At 46.0% G+C, this 14,800-nt stretch overlaps 1 pseudogene; it reads left to right on the plus strand.

Moving 5' to 3' along the window:
• Positions 1-993: 993 nt before the first annotated feature.
• LOC110338580 lies at positions 994-1,398 on the plus strand (annotated as a pseudogene).
• The last annotated feature ends 13,402 nt before the right edge of the window (positions 1,399-14,800 follow it).

Here is a 14,800-nt window from a genome sequence, read left to right on the forward strand (position 1 = left end):
GGTATCAGGGAGCCAAGGGATGTCCTTCTGTCACTGTCACGTCATCTTCTCCCAGAATGCCAGCTCAGGGCCAGTTCTCTCCTTGAGTTGAAACTGGTTAATGGCTAGCAAATTTTAGAATATCGTCTCTGTAGCTCTTCTCAGTTTTCTTTTTAAATAACAATCCACAAGAAGAACTATATGTTACTTAATTGGATGTTCAAAAACTCCACAAAACAGTATTTCTTCCTACTGTACCATCATGCAGTATGGCATTTCCTATGCTATAATATTGTTTATATGCGCTTTCAATCAGGCTAAAAGGCTGCCGAGGTGCTGCCCTGATGCAGGAACGAGTGAAGTTTGCAAACCAGCGCATAACCTGGCGTTTAACCTCCTGTGTGGTGCATGCCTGCTCCTTCAGGACACTTCAGAGATGTCTCTCAGGGCTTGTACACTGAAGGTGTTTCCAGTGGGCCTTAGTGGAACCATCTAACTGAGCCCCTATGGTTTTGAACTCTCTGGAGTTTTCAGGTTGTCTGGGATCATAAGCAAAAGAAATTTATTCACAGCTATATATTCTGTTTGCAAGGAAAAGAGAATTTTTACTTCTGGTTCAGACTGGTACTAGTGTAGTTCCCTGTTTATGTTGTCAGATTGCTGCCCACTCCTCAGCTGTTCAGTCATTCATAAATTGCTTTCCAGGGGGCGATAAGGATGCTGACTTGTCCTCTCCTCACAAAATGAGGCACTCTTTCTCAGCAGGATGTGATGAAGGAATGAGGTAAAGCATCGGAATACGTGGCGATCCCTCGGTGATCCCATGGTGATCCCGTGGTGATCCCGTTCGCTGCTATATTTGCATTAAACCTGTCTGCTTTGGAGATCTACAGTTTCCTGTTCTGGGGTTAGTCTGTCATGTCTCAGAAAGGTGATTAGCAGAGGTTTCCTTAGTTCGTTGAGGCTCTTATAAGAAAGTAACACAGCTCTCTTGGCTGCCAGACCTCTGCCATCATGGGTTGCATGCACACTCCCAGGAAGGGCCTGTCCAGTTGGCGCTGTCTGAAGTTGATGTCTGACAATGTGAGGGAACAGATTTACAAGTTGGCCAACAAAGGCCTGACTCCCTCCCAGATAGGTGTGATCCTGAGGGACTCGCACGGTGTGGCACAGGTCTGTTTTGTGACTGGAAATAAAATCTTGAGAATCCTTAAGTCCAAAGGCCTTGCCCCTGGTCTCCCTGAGGATCTCTACCATTTGATTAAGAAAGCAGTTGCTGTCCAAAAGCACCTTGAGAGGAACAGAAAGGATAAGGATGCTAAATTCCGCCTGTTTCTAATAGAGAGCAGAATTCACCGATTGGCTCGATACTATAGGACTAAGTGGGCGCTCCCACCCAGTTGGAAATATGAGCAATAAAATCACTTCGAGAAAAAAAAAAGGAAGAAAGTAAAACAAAATGTATAGCATATAAACACATTTCTCACAATTCTGGAGCACAGAGTCTGAGATCAAGGAAGTTTCTGTTTCTGAGGAGACCCAGTTCTTTGGTTCACAGACTGCATCTTTTCTTTGGAGACCCTTCAGACCAGCACAGCATAGAAGGAAAACATTCCCCGGAAATCAGGGACTCTTAGCTTTGCCAGCTTTGTTTCTTGTCCTTATAGCTAGAGCAGTCACAAAAGCAAAACAAACAAACAAAGAAACAAAGAAACAAAAAACAACATTCAAAGGGAGTCAAGAATGGAGATGAAGACAGTGACGTCATGCTCTACTGACCAAATCCCAGCTATGAGCCGAGCCTGTTTTCCAACACAGAGCCTGTAGGTTGAAGGTCATGTTTCAGAGAGGAAGAAGAATTTTCACCAAGAGAATGTGTGTTCCATGGTAGTTCTTCTGTTCTTTTAAAAGGAGTCTGTGGTCACTTACGTGAAGACCATGTCTCTGGGAGTAGGTCAAAGGATGTGGATTGAAATGGAAAATATGAGTTAATGCTGATTCAGCAAAAGTACCACCATCATGTGAGAGTTAGAGAAAGACGTTGTAGGGCAAATATACAGTAGAGTCATGACTCTGCTTCATGTCACAGCAGCTCTAGGAGTACACAGGTCAACAGGGGTCATTTTCCAAATGTGAAAGTTCATAATGAGATCCAGTAGAGGTGCCACATACCTTTAATCCCAGGACTTGGGAGGCAGAGGCCAGCAGATCTCTAAGTTCGAGGCCAACCTGATCTACAGAGTGAGTTCCAGGATAGCCAAGGGTACACAGAGAAACCCTGTCTTGAAAAACAAGCAAGCAAACAAACATACATACATACAAACAGAAGTTCACAATCAATAAGAACAAACAAGATTGACAGAATCTTCATATTGTCTTTTGTTTTGTTTGTTTGTTTGTTTGTTTCTGACCTGTTCAGGAAGAACTGCTGTAGTAGGAAAATCATAACGGACGTGTTTTCCATGTCAGGCAGTAAATAAAACATAGTACCTGAAAGGTATCACGGGGTAACTGATATACTGTCTGACTCTATGGAGGCCATGGAAACAGCTTTCGCCACGACTCGTTTGATCTTTTCTGAACCAGCTGAATCACAGAAGAGACAAAGGACTGTGGGAAAGTAAGGTAAGCAGCGGCTCCTGTGTCGGCTGCCTTGTCAGAGCCTGTCACCACCAGGGTACTTGGCTACAGCCTCATGTATGGTGGACACAGACAGCTAAGGAATTTCCTGTTTGCCATCGAGGGAGAGCAAAACGATTTCCATTCTTCCTGGATAGAGAGTCCTATACAGTCATGGATGACTCATTGCAATGTATCAAACCCCCTCTATTGATCTGGTATAGTCAAGAAGTATCTGAGTTGGCTAGAGCATTTGCTGAACAGTGATGCATAAACTCAGTGTTTCCAGATGTTTCAGTGAGTGAGAGACAAACTCACGAAAGACTCAGTGTTCTTCTGAGTTGGTTAAGATTAGTGATGTCCAATGGCGTGGCACATGCAAGTGTGATACAATAAAAAAAGAAGGACCAGGTGATTGGTTCATAGTAAGGTGTAAAGAAAAAGAACTACCATGCATCCCTTTTGACTCACGAAGAACACAGTGAGGGTTAAAGCTTTTGTCGATTATGAAAAAGCGGTATTTTCTGTACTTGAAAATATGTCTCTGACATTTATCAAGAAACATGGAAGACTGTCAGTTTGGAGATGGCCCTAGCGCATGAAAGCCCTTATAGGTTAAGTGTCCTTGCTGTTTGGATCATGTGATCTAATAGATGTTTTAAGCCTGGATGCATCTGGGAAAGAGGCTGGGTGGTGTCTATAGAATGCCTCAAGGTTGGGGCTAGGTGGGTTCTGTGCCACAGGTCTGCAGCATATCCTGACATGCTATATGACACTGGAAGGTAAAAGCAAGTCTCAACATGGAATATCAACGGATCACACGCCAAACTCTCCCATAAGTTGGGCACTTTTAACCCGACTATGACATAAGTTGAAGGTCACATCAATTCTTTGTAAGATAGAAGCAATGAATCTTGGATTGGATTGGAGCCATTACAGAGGCCAGAAACAAGCTTCATGAACTGGTAGCCTAGACTGCCAATGACACAGCTATTCTGCATTGGTTCCTTTCCCTCAGCTCACATCTAATGCCACATATAGGGTTTTTTTATGGTCATTGTATAGATGCACAATCTTATCCAACCCATGGGTTAGCTAGTTATATTAATGCAAGGCAGAAGACAGATTGCTGTTGTGTCTCTTGTCTCTCAGAAAGACATAGACGAGGTTTTTTTCAATGGGCAGAGCTTTTAACCACCATTGCACTACTAAACACGTAGACAACTTGATCATTCAATAAACACCTCAACATATAGAGAGAAGCGGACAAAGTACTTCAGAGAAGTGATGGATGAGTTGGTGACTTATGATAGGTACAGAAGAAGAGGAGGAAAGAAATCCACTGGAAGAGGTCTGTGGCTGGACCAACAGGAGTGATCCTAAAGTGTGATGATCTTTGGGTTGTAGATACCTTAAGCCATTGTGGCAGAATGAACACCAACTGGATGGAATGAAGTTGCCTAGTGGATGTGAGTCTGGGGACTGGGTTCCTAATGGACTTAATATGGGCTCTTAAGTGGAGTAGTCAAGAAGGTAGTGATGGAGGTTGAACGCCGATGTCCTTTCTCCAAAACTGATTGGCCACGGTTACTCTGAGTGTTGGATCTTCCCCTCAGCAAAACTGAACTCCGTGAGCAGCTTAGCAAACTGCTTACAGCAAGGTCCTGTTATGAGACCCCCTCTATCCTGAATAGAGGAGAGATTCCTACTTACAAAGTTTCATATGTATTCTGTATAGGGTTGTCTTTTCTATCTCTAAGATGTGGGCCACCCCACTATCCAAGGACATCATGTCTGACTCATGGACATAGGATAGAGCTTAATGACTCTTGAGACTAAAGACTTACATTGTGGCAAGTGACACACAGCAGTGTGCCCATGGCCTGCCTTCACTGACTGTCCCCTCACGTCATACCACTCTGAAGTGGAAATACCTCTTGCTGCAACAGTTGACCCCCCCCCCAGCTTGAAGAGGCCACTACATGCATGATGGGCTACTTCAAATTGAGGAAGACTTTTGAAATGTGTGCTGCTGGTATGGGCTGTAGGTATTCCTGAGAGGCAGAAATCCTGGCTGTCAGACACATTCATATTTTATCTCTTCCATCTTCATAGCTGTCTGAGGGAATGTGTGTTTTCGGTCATAAGCTTTAATATGCTCTGTTTTGCAGACATGGTTGCTTTCATCAAAGAACACAGTTAGTGCCTTTTATCTGGCACCATGGTAGGCTCTGTCATGGCTCTCAGGCTCAGTTTAAATTGTAATTTGGAAAGTTCACAGACAGTCTGGTCAGAGAATGCCAAGAAAGCATTGGGTAGGAATGTTACCCAGATGCGCAACAGTATTACACAAGCCTGGTGGGTGTCTAGAAGTGTGGTTGTGATGGCTTGAAAACGTCCCCTCCCCCCCACAATGTTTGTGTTTTGGAAACTTAACCCTCAAATTCGGAACCCTATGCTAATAGTGTTCAGAGGTGGAGACTTTGGAAGGTAATCAGGATTAAATGATTGAGAAGAGTAGAAGCCCATGGTGGCATTTAGTGGCTTTATAAAAATAATAGAGCTCCTAGCAGCAAGTGTTCCTGGTTTACCATTTGCTGTGTTATGAGGCAGTAAGAGACCTCTGCCAGATGCCAGGTCACACACTTGCTCTTTCCAGCCTCCAAAACCTGAACTAAAGAAATCTGTATTTTTAAAATGAGTCTTAGATATTTTGTCACCACGACAGAAACATTGCTATGGTAGTGGTCAAAGCCGGGAGCATATCCGTGATTGCTTTGGGGCCAGCTGGAGCTGTGGGGATAAAGTTGACCACATTAACAATTCTTTTGTAAGTCTCCATAGGAATTATGATGTGGGATCATTAGAAAGTATGTTTGGATCAACAAATTCAATGTGGATGCTCACGACAATAGGCTGTGTGCAGAGCTCCCAGCACAGACCTGGCTGATTGGCCCAGTCACTAACAACCATCAGGTCTCCCCTCTTCAGGTAAATGTCCCTAGCTGATGGAGACATTTTGGTCATTTGGTCCAGGTTAGGAGGTCTGTGTGCAACAGTGGAGTGATACAGGAATACAGAAGGGTAGATGTGTTGTATCAAGTAGTGGTAGTGGGTAGCAACTGTGTGGTCTGTGTGTTCCTGAGCTCTCCCTGATCAAACCATGAGTAGGCCAAGGATGGATTGCTGTACTCAGCTCTCGGTCTCCCCTGCCATCTTCACCCTTCTGTTCTTTAATTCCTTTATCAAGGAAGTCCTCGGTGAGTCCTGGGTGCTTGACTCTGCAGCTGAGGGTCTTTTTTCATTTTTGTCCTTTGGCATGGGGAAAGTATTCATTTAACTTTCCCATGAACAAAAGTACATGCCCTGGTGAAGGGCTTAACATTGTGATGAATCTATCGGAGATGACTAACTAAGACACTGGTTTAAGCCAATGGAAAGTCTTTATTAGCAGGGTGACCATACTGGGTGTTTGGGATCTCAGTGTACCCCTAAGCCTTCCTCAGTGTGAGTTTTTAATCACAAAACTACATCCTGGGTTAATATACCTCAAGTTGGAAGAACACTTAGCCAGAAGCAGAAGTACAGAAGCCAAAAAAAAAAAAAAAAAAAAAAAAAAAAAAAAATTAGCAAATTTAGAAGCTTTCCCAGAGCGGTGGACTTTGATGGATTAGGCCTTTGTCTTTGTTTTGGCAGCTGGTGCTGTCTATGTGCTAAGTTTTATGACCCGAATGGTACTGCCATAACGGCCAGTTGTGCTAAGGTCTGGGGGGGGGGGGGCTGTTAGGGTAAGACCAAAGGGCCCCGAGAAGGCAGGGTTACTCAGGGACGTCTCTGACCTCTATGTTTCTCATTGACTGGCAGTACATGCAAAGCATGTGGCCATACAGAGCTTGTTGAATGTTCAGAAGGACCATGTAAGGATGTAAGCGAAAGGGTACATATGGGCCACATTGTTCTGTTGCTCAGCCCAGGAACACTCAGGACAAGCTCACTGCCATTTCATAAGCTAGAGCTTGATCCATGGCTGAGATGTGACAGGAGGGCAGAGCTGGGCCATGTCTGCAACGTTCTCTCCTTACCCCTGTTTTGGTGACCAGATCAAACCACCTGAACCTCCAGAAAAGAAGACTATGTGTTTGGTACATTTTGTTCCAATGATAAATTCTAAAAAGCTTGATCTGATTGGGGCTAAACGTATTATGTCATTAAATGACAATAAAGTCACCTTAATTACAATTTAATGTTCAATTTGGAACAGAATGTTACTAATAAGCTTTCTACTGGGAATTTCTTTGCGATTTTCAACAGATTGCAGTACAAATTTGCACACGGGTAGAAGCTGCCGGCATCTGACTCTACCGAGGGAGAGTGTACAACCAGGTAGCCACTGATGCTACGCGGGAAGATTCGAGAGTAACTACAGATCCTTAGATAACAATGTGCATTCTCATAATGACTGCCATTACTGGCTTTGGGGGCCACATTCTGTAATGAGCCCTTTCTGAAGACTTAGTGCAGCTTGGACACGCAAGTGATGCTGGCTCTCTATTAACACATGTGGAGTGCCAAGCCACAACAATGGCAATCTGTATTATCCTGTGAAGAAAATGCTGCTGAATGCACAGATAGATGACACTGGGTGGGCACTAATGCATATGGAGGTTCTGCTGAAATGGGCTGCTATTATCCTTAACACAATAATGCGGAGTGTACTTGGAACTTCCCAGGAGGGACCCCTGGTTGAGACCGCACTTAACTGTTCCGGGTCTGATGTATAAAAGACTTCCTCCAATATCACCAATGAGTTCAATGGCCAGGAATTTCCCTTCCTGACTTTCTGCTTTAATGTCACTTTTGACAACATACGGTCTTATAATTTTTTGTCCCCCTCCCTCTGGACTCAAATTCTTAGTATACAAATGCGTATTGTGACCACTTGTCTAAGGCAGCGGTTCTCAACCTTCCTAATACAGAGACCCTTTAATATAGTTCCTCATGTTGTAGTGACTCCCCAGTGATAGAAATATTTTTGATGTTACTTTATAACTGTAATGTTGCTATTGTTGTGTGTCGTAGTGTAAACATCTGAGTTTTCCAAAGGTCTTAGGTGACCTCTGTGAAAGGGTTGCTTATCCCCGCCTAAAGGGGATGTGACCCACGGGTTGAGAACCACTGGTCTCAGAGGACTGTTCACCCTTCATTCATCCAGATGGAGAAAGAGAAGCTGTCACGTTCTGCCCAAGTCACCTGTCCTGCCCTCTTGCTTACGTTGACTCTTCAAGAAGTGTGTCTGAGATGCAAATGCTACATTCTCCAATGACATTCTGAAAACAGACAGACATTAGGCATCAGGATGATTTGACCTGGACATGCTAGGATGGTCCAACAGGGGGAGGCCATGAGGATCAGGAGGAAAGCCCTGCTTCTCTTTGTTTTAGTTTGGGGTGACTAGAACTCGGGGAACTCACATGTGACAATCAGTGTCTATGCATAGAGGGGTCTCCCAGGACACGTTCAGGGACCTTGGAGTGGCTTCATTCTCCTCCATTACCGGTCTACAGATGATCCTCTTCCAAGGGCTTTCAGGAGGCCAGCAGCCATTTGATTGGTCTCTTGATTTCTGCCTCATGGTTGGCTGTCTCTTGTACTTTGTCCGTGACCCGCAGCCTAGCCAGGGCAGGAAGAAGAAGATCCAGGGGGACAGACTGCCGCAGCCCCGGGAAGCTATTTCTGTCAACTGAAAAGGCCATTTAAGCAAAACATTTAATTACCTTTCTCCTCCCTGCAGCCCCTGGGAAAGTGTGAGCCCAGCCGATAATGAGCTTGGAGAAAGCACGCAGCCTGGGAGTGCAGAGATTTTCATCAATCTGAGGAGCGACCTGACCCGATCCCATCCTGAAATGGGGGCAGAAGGGCACGGGGCAGAAGCAAACAGGCTTCTCTTCCGTGTGGCCTCATTATCTTCCCCATCACAGTGTGAATTCCCAGAGCGTTAGAGCCCTTCTAATTCAAGGTGAAGTCCCGGCCCCGCCTGTGACTCGCATCCTCTGAGATGGAGACCACGGGACAGCATGGCGGGTATGAGGCTCCATTCTAACCACCTGCCCTGCCTGGCTATTGCCAGACACGCGTCATAGCCAATCCGCTCACTCCTCTGGGCTTAATGGTGGTTGAAACGAGGCCACTGAGCTTTAGAGACCCTGATATAAATTCCACGATGCTAGACAGGCAGTTTTGGGTAGAGAAGTCGGGAAGACAGGATTTGTCAATGTTGAGGACCTGACGGCAAGTCAAGGAGGTAGGGTAATTTTGCATTCCTGACCTCTGAGTCCCTGATTCCGAAAGAGTCAGGTCAGGAGAAGCTGCCTTTTTTTTGCAGTTGTTTAAAAAGCAACTGGGTCCTGCCTATAGAGGGACAGTCTGTCAGAGGAATGTTCCTGCAGGATGAGAGAGATGCTGGCCCGTGAGGAATCTAGGTAGCGGCAGGTTAGCCTTAACAGGCTCACAGGTGGAAGGGATAATAGCTTCCCACTCGAGTGACTAAGCTCTGGGGCATCAGAATTTGGCTTCTGCCCACGTTTAGCTCAGTGCCTTCCATGGTCTCTGTGCTCTGGCTTGCCTTGTGCAGCCCTGGGCTCCGGCCTGGGCTAGCCCAGCAGAAGGTTATGACCACATAACATCTAACATCTGTCTTCCTCCTTCTGGGCTCAGCCCAGGGTGGGATGTATTCCCTACCTATGTTTTGCCCGCTGTTCAGCTCTCCTGCCTGCTCTTTGGAGCCTGGTCTCACCTTTGCTGGCCATGCTGTCATATAGTCTCCTGCCGGGAGTCTGTGCTGCTTCTGAATTTTGCACTGAGGTGGATGTCAGAAGGTGAGGTGAGGGGATGGGGACATGGCAAGGTCCTCTGCAAGCAAGAGGACCTGAATTTGAACCCACATAAAAGGTTGGGCATCACTGCACTGGCCTATGATCCCAGCATCAGGGAGCAAACCCAAGTGGATCCAGCCTAGCTCCAGGTTCAGGGAGGGACGGACTCTGCTCAGGACAATAAGGTGGAGAGCAACACAGGAAGACAGCTGCCTCTCTGTTCCGGACTCCATATACATGTGCTAAGGGGCACACCCTCTTTCACGTCATGTATGTACCATACACCTACACTACACTACACAACTACACACACACACACACACACACACACACACACACACACGCACATGCACACGCGCGCACACACACACACACACACACACACACACACACACACTTGCAGGTGAAGTAGGCAAGGAGAATCAAAGACCACTATACTTTCAGGAGAGTTAGGTTCAGGGACTCCATTTACTGAATCATCGACAACTGGATCTTTGGGTCACGGCACTGAACACAGACAAAAAGCCACTTCCCTGACTGGTCTTGGGAGTCCTACGTAAGGGAAGAAAATAAAGAAAATTGAAAGAAAAAAAAAAGCCTAGTGGTGGTGGTGCCTGCCTCTAATCCCAGCACTCAGGAGTCAAGAGACTGTGTGTTCGAGGCCAGCTTGGTCTACAGCATGAGTTCCAGGACAGCTGGGGCTACATAGAGAAATCCTATCTTAATAAAATAAAACAACGACAGCAACCAAGTAAAAGCTATTCAAATTAAATATATAGATGAATAAACGTGCTGAAATATACCTAGCGCTGAAAAGACAGAACCCTAAGCAGGCACCAGGTCACAGGTGGGTAGCTCGTTAGGAGGACTCGCATAGGTGTGCAAGTGCATGTGTGTATATGAACACGTGCGTGCCTGCGGAGGTCCAAGGTCCTTGTGGGTGTCTCCCTTGATCTCTTTCCAGCTTATTCACTGAGACAGGTTCTCTCAGTTGCACCCAGAGTCTGGCAAACCGGTTTGCTATCTCTGCCTTCCAAGTGCTAGACTGGCAAGCTGCCACATGAGGCATATGTGGGTTTGAGGGATGTGAACTCTGGTCCACATTTCAGTGGCAAGTGCTTTAAGCCATCGCTCCAGCAGCATTTATGGTGTTCTTCAAGTTCCCTTCTTACCCATCGCTTCTCTCTGTCTATTACACTCAGTACTGTGAGTAGAAACCTGATCCTTCTAACAGTTCTTGTTAGAAACCGTTTCTCATGTTAGGACTTCCATTTTGCTTTATAAGTTTTGACGATCTGCAATTGGGTATACTAATGTTTATAATTTTGACTGAGAAAGAAAAGAGCAGTCGCCTACTCACTAGTATAGGGGTGCAGTCCTCTTTGTGGGAGCTCTCTGAGCAAGTTCTAGTTTCAGGACTATTCTTAGCTGCCTGGCAGTGCACAAAGGCCACCCTGGTCATAACCAAGCAGGCTGCCTCCCTTCCACCTCCCGAGGCAGCCTCTGACGCAGACCTAAATCTGGGGCAGGTAGGGTTGCAACTCCCAGGAGCTGGGTGAGGGCATTGGGTTTCAGCGGTGACCCGTGGCATGCTGCAGGCCACTAGGGCTCAGTACTGGGAGTTCCCAGGATTCTAAAGACCAAGAGGGAGCTGTTATGACTCAGAGGAGGATGGGGGTCAGCATCCTGGAAATGCAGACTTAGTAATGGGAGCCCTGGGCAGGAGAAGCAGTTGCTAAAACAAATAGACTGCTTCTGCTAGATGAAGTTTCTCTGGCCAGAGCTGTTGTTAAAGGGCCAGGAATGCACAAACAGCAGTTTCTCCTGGGTATCATGGTGTATTGAAAGGGAAACTTCTCTTCCTTCCTTCCTTCCTTCCTTCCTTCCTTCCTTCCTTCCTTCCTTCCTTCCTTCCTTCCTTCCTTCTTTCCTTCCTTCCCTCCTCCTCTTCTTCCTCCTCCCCCTTCTCTTCTTGCTTCTCCCGTTCTTCACAGTCCAAGCAGATAGGTTGCCCAACCAGTCTCATTTCTCATCCTTGGGCACAGAAATGTCTGAGTCAACCCTCCAAAGAGGTCGGAGCTGCTCTCCCTGCCCCAGACAGATAAGGGGTCATCCTTGGCTGCCCACACTGTGAACTTTGAGACCTCGGAACTCCACGGTATCCGCACACCCAAGATCATGGAGTGAGTCTCTCTTGCTAGAACCGCCTCCCCCCAACCTCACTGCTGACCGACTCCCTTTTCTTCTCTGGGAAGACACACATTTCCCAGAGCCCTTCTTATCACCTAATCTCTTTCCCACTCACACGTTTCTCCAGACTCATGGCTCACAAGGACATCAGTTCGACCAGCCTCATTAAAGCAGATGTCACACATCAGGATCTGTGACATTGCCCTGGAACCCAAATGAGAGCTTACTGGAGGCTCAAATAATCACGCATGGTACAGAAAAGATGAAGTGTTTAAGAGAAAAAAAAAAGTGACCTGTTTTAAACATGGCAAATCACTTTAAAATGCTCCACCCACCCAGTATCATACTAGAATCACAGACTTTCTGTATTTCCAGAAGTAGGCCTTTTGGGATATCTGGAAAGTGACAGCTGTTTAGCTCATTTTTAAGTCACCCTGTTAGGTCTACACACAAACCCATGTTTGGGAGCCGTAACAGAGTCCCCTCTTTTTACCAGCTTTCACCGTGCAAGTTCATGTACTGCTCGCGTACCATGTCCAAGTGGGGACAGCTGGTGTGACAGCTATTCTTCATGCTGTGGTGGGGACGTGGGTTCTTTCCACTTTGTGATTTACTGGCTTTTATGTGTGGATTTCACCAGGGTCTTAAGAACCCCTCCTTCCAGCCAACTGGGAACAGAGAAATACGCAGTGTTGCATGTGGCTGTCACATGATCTGACCTGGGTTTGTATGTATGAATTCTGCTCATTGTATATTGATTAGAGTAAGGCTGGTGCTGGACCTGGCTGGTGGACAGTGTTTGGGCAAACAAGACACGGTCTTTCCTTCTGTCTCCAGCCAAGAAGATTTTGAGTGGCAATGGCTAAGTTCTTATCTACAGCGTTCCTTAAGGATGAGCAAGTTCTGTTTTTAAGGTTTGCTATTTGCTTTTCTACTTGGATCTTGTTGGCTTATTGACTGGAAATAAACATCTGTAATCTCTGCCCGTAATAACATCTGGGGAGGGGTGGTCAGGACAGCCTCCTATACAGTCCAGGCTGGTCTCAAGCTCACCGTGTAGCCGGGAATGACCTTGAACATCGGATTCTCTTCTTCCACCTCTCAAATGCTGGGATCACTAGCATTTGCCAATAGGCCTGATTTATATGGCACTGGGGACCCTATCTTGGGACTTCAGTCATGTTAGGCTAGAACTGCATTGATTCAGCACTTAATATATCCCAGAATTCCAAGGATATGTTAGAAGGAAAAGCTCAAGAGAGGGGGGGAAAAGAGGTTGGGTGTTTCTAGGAATTTGCAAACTATCTTAAAATGACAGGTTCTGTACTAAGTGCTCTAAGGGTCTGAGGTAGGCGGAGTCAGGGTCTTCCCTCTTTCCCCCCTCCCTCCCTCCTCTCTTCCTTCCTCTTTCCTCCCTCCCTTCACCAGTCTCTTCTTCTCTCTCCCCTCTTCTCTTGGTTTATCACCAAGTACCTGACTCCCGTCGTTTACCACACTGAACTTCATACAGCCCAAGCTCACTTCTTCCTGCCACCGAGTCAGTTCTTACTCTTGGACAGACGGGAGAACAAGTCTCAAATCCACTGCTGTTGACAACATAGTTTCAATAACTTAACCTTCAGGAAATGAAATTTTGCTGTAATTTTTTTCTCCTTGAATCCTGACTCTTGGAGTAGGGTTTGTCTTTTCTGCCCAGTAAGGGCCACGTGAGGACTCAGTTGGGAACTGAAAGACAAACGGCCAAGCACAGTGGCCGAAGCCAGCTAGGTCACCCCGCCACACGCTGCAATTCCTCCTTGCTCATCTCTGTCAAGGGGAGGAGTCCACAGGGCTTTGTCACATGCCATGCCTCTGCCGGTGGAGCTGTGCCTCTTCCCCCACCCTGTAGATTTGAGGAAGAGCCAACGCAGCAATAGATTCTTTCCACTCAGGCAGACATCAGAAGGGACGAGGGCAGGGAGAGAGTAGCAGCCAGACAAAGACGGAATTACCCCCACATGACTGCCTGCCAAGAATTCCGGCGCAGAAAGGCTTTGCTGAGGTTTGTATTTGTACCCGAGAGGTAAGAAGGTCTCCGATCAGCAGGAAGAACTCCATCTTATTGTTTAGTGGACTTCAACTCCATAACCTCTGGCACTTTCTATGCACCACCTCTTCTTCCAGTGTTTTCTGGATTCGTCAGCATCTGTCTCTTCAGTTAGTACAATTTCCACTGATCAAGCTGATCAAGCAGTGCTAACCTTAGCATATCCCCAACAGCAGGTGCTGGTGTGTGCATGTGCACACACACACACACACACACACACGAATACAGACACATATAGACACAGACACCACACACAGACATACAAACACATATCATATCACACACATCACACACACACACACATCACACCACATCATACATATCATGTACAGAGACATATACCACACTACACACACCCATAAACACACACACAATACCACACCACTCATACAAACACATACACACACATCAACAGATACATAAATACACAGCACATTATACACCCATACTGCACACACTCACACACACATTATACATATACATCTCACACAGATACCATCACACAACATGCATACACATAGACAACTAACTATACCACACCCACACCCACACACAAAGACACCAAATACACACCCATGCAGATTTCTCCATATAACCCCACATACAGAGATAACCGAGCACCACCACCCTCACACACTAAACACACATACACACACACACACACACACACACTAAATATACCATGTACCACAAACAGCATACATACCATAGACATAGACACACATACTATATATATATATATATATATATATATATATATATATATGTCAAACACATGTACTGCACACATAAAATCATACCAACCCCCTGCCCCCTCCAACACATACACACACATACATTCTTGTGTTTCAGTGAGGGTGCATATCTCGGGTTAAACTTGTTATACATGGAAGAAGATAACTCGTTTCCAAGTTTTCCTAAACTAAGTATGGGAATCAATTATAATCCATGAATCTTCCTGTTCCTATAAGGCTTACATGCACTTAGTGCGAGTATCCTGCTTGGAGCCTGTCAGAGGAAAACAAAATCCCTGTGCAGTTGTGGTACCCTGCAG

The sequence above is a fragment of the Mus pahari genome, chromosome 22 (genome assembly GCF_900095145.1).
Source record: "Mus pahari chromosome 22, PAHARI_EIJ_v1.1, whole genome shotgun sequence".
Classification (NCBI taxonomy): domain Eukaryota; kingdom Metazoa; phylum Chordata; class Mammalia; order Rodentia; family Muridae; genus Mus; species Mus pahari.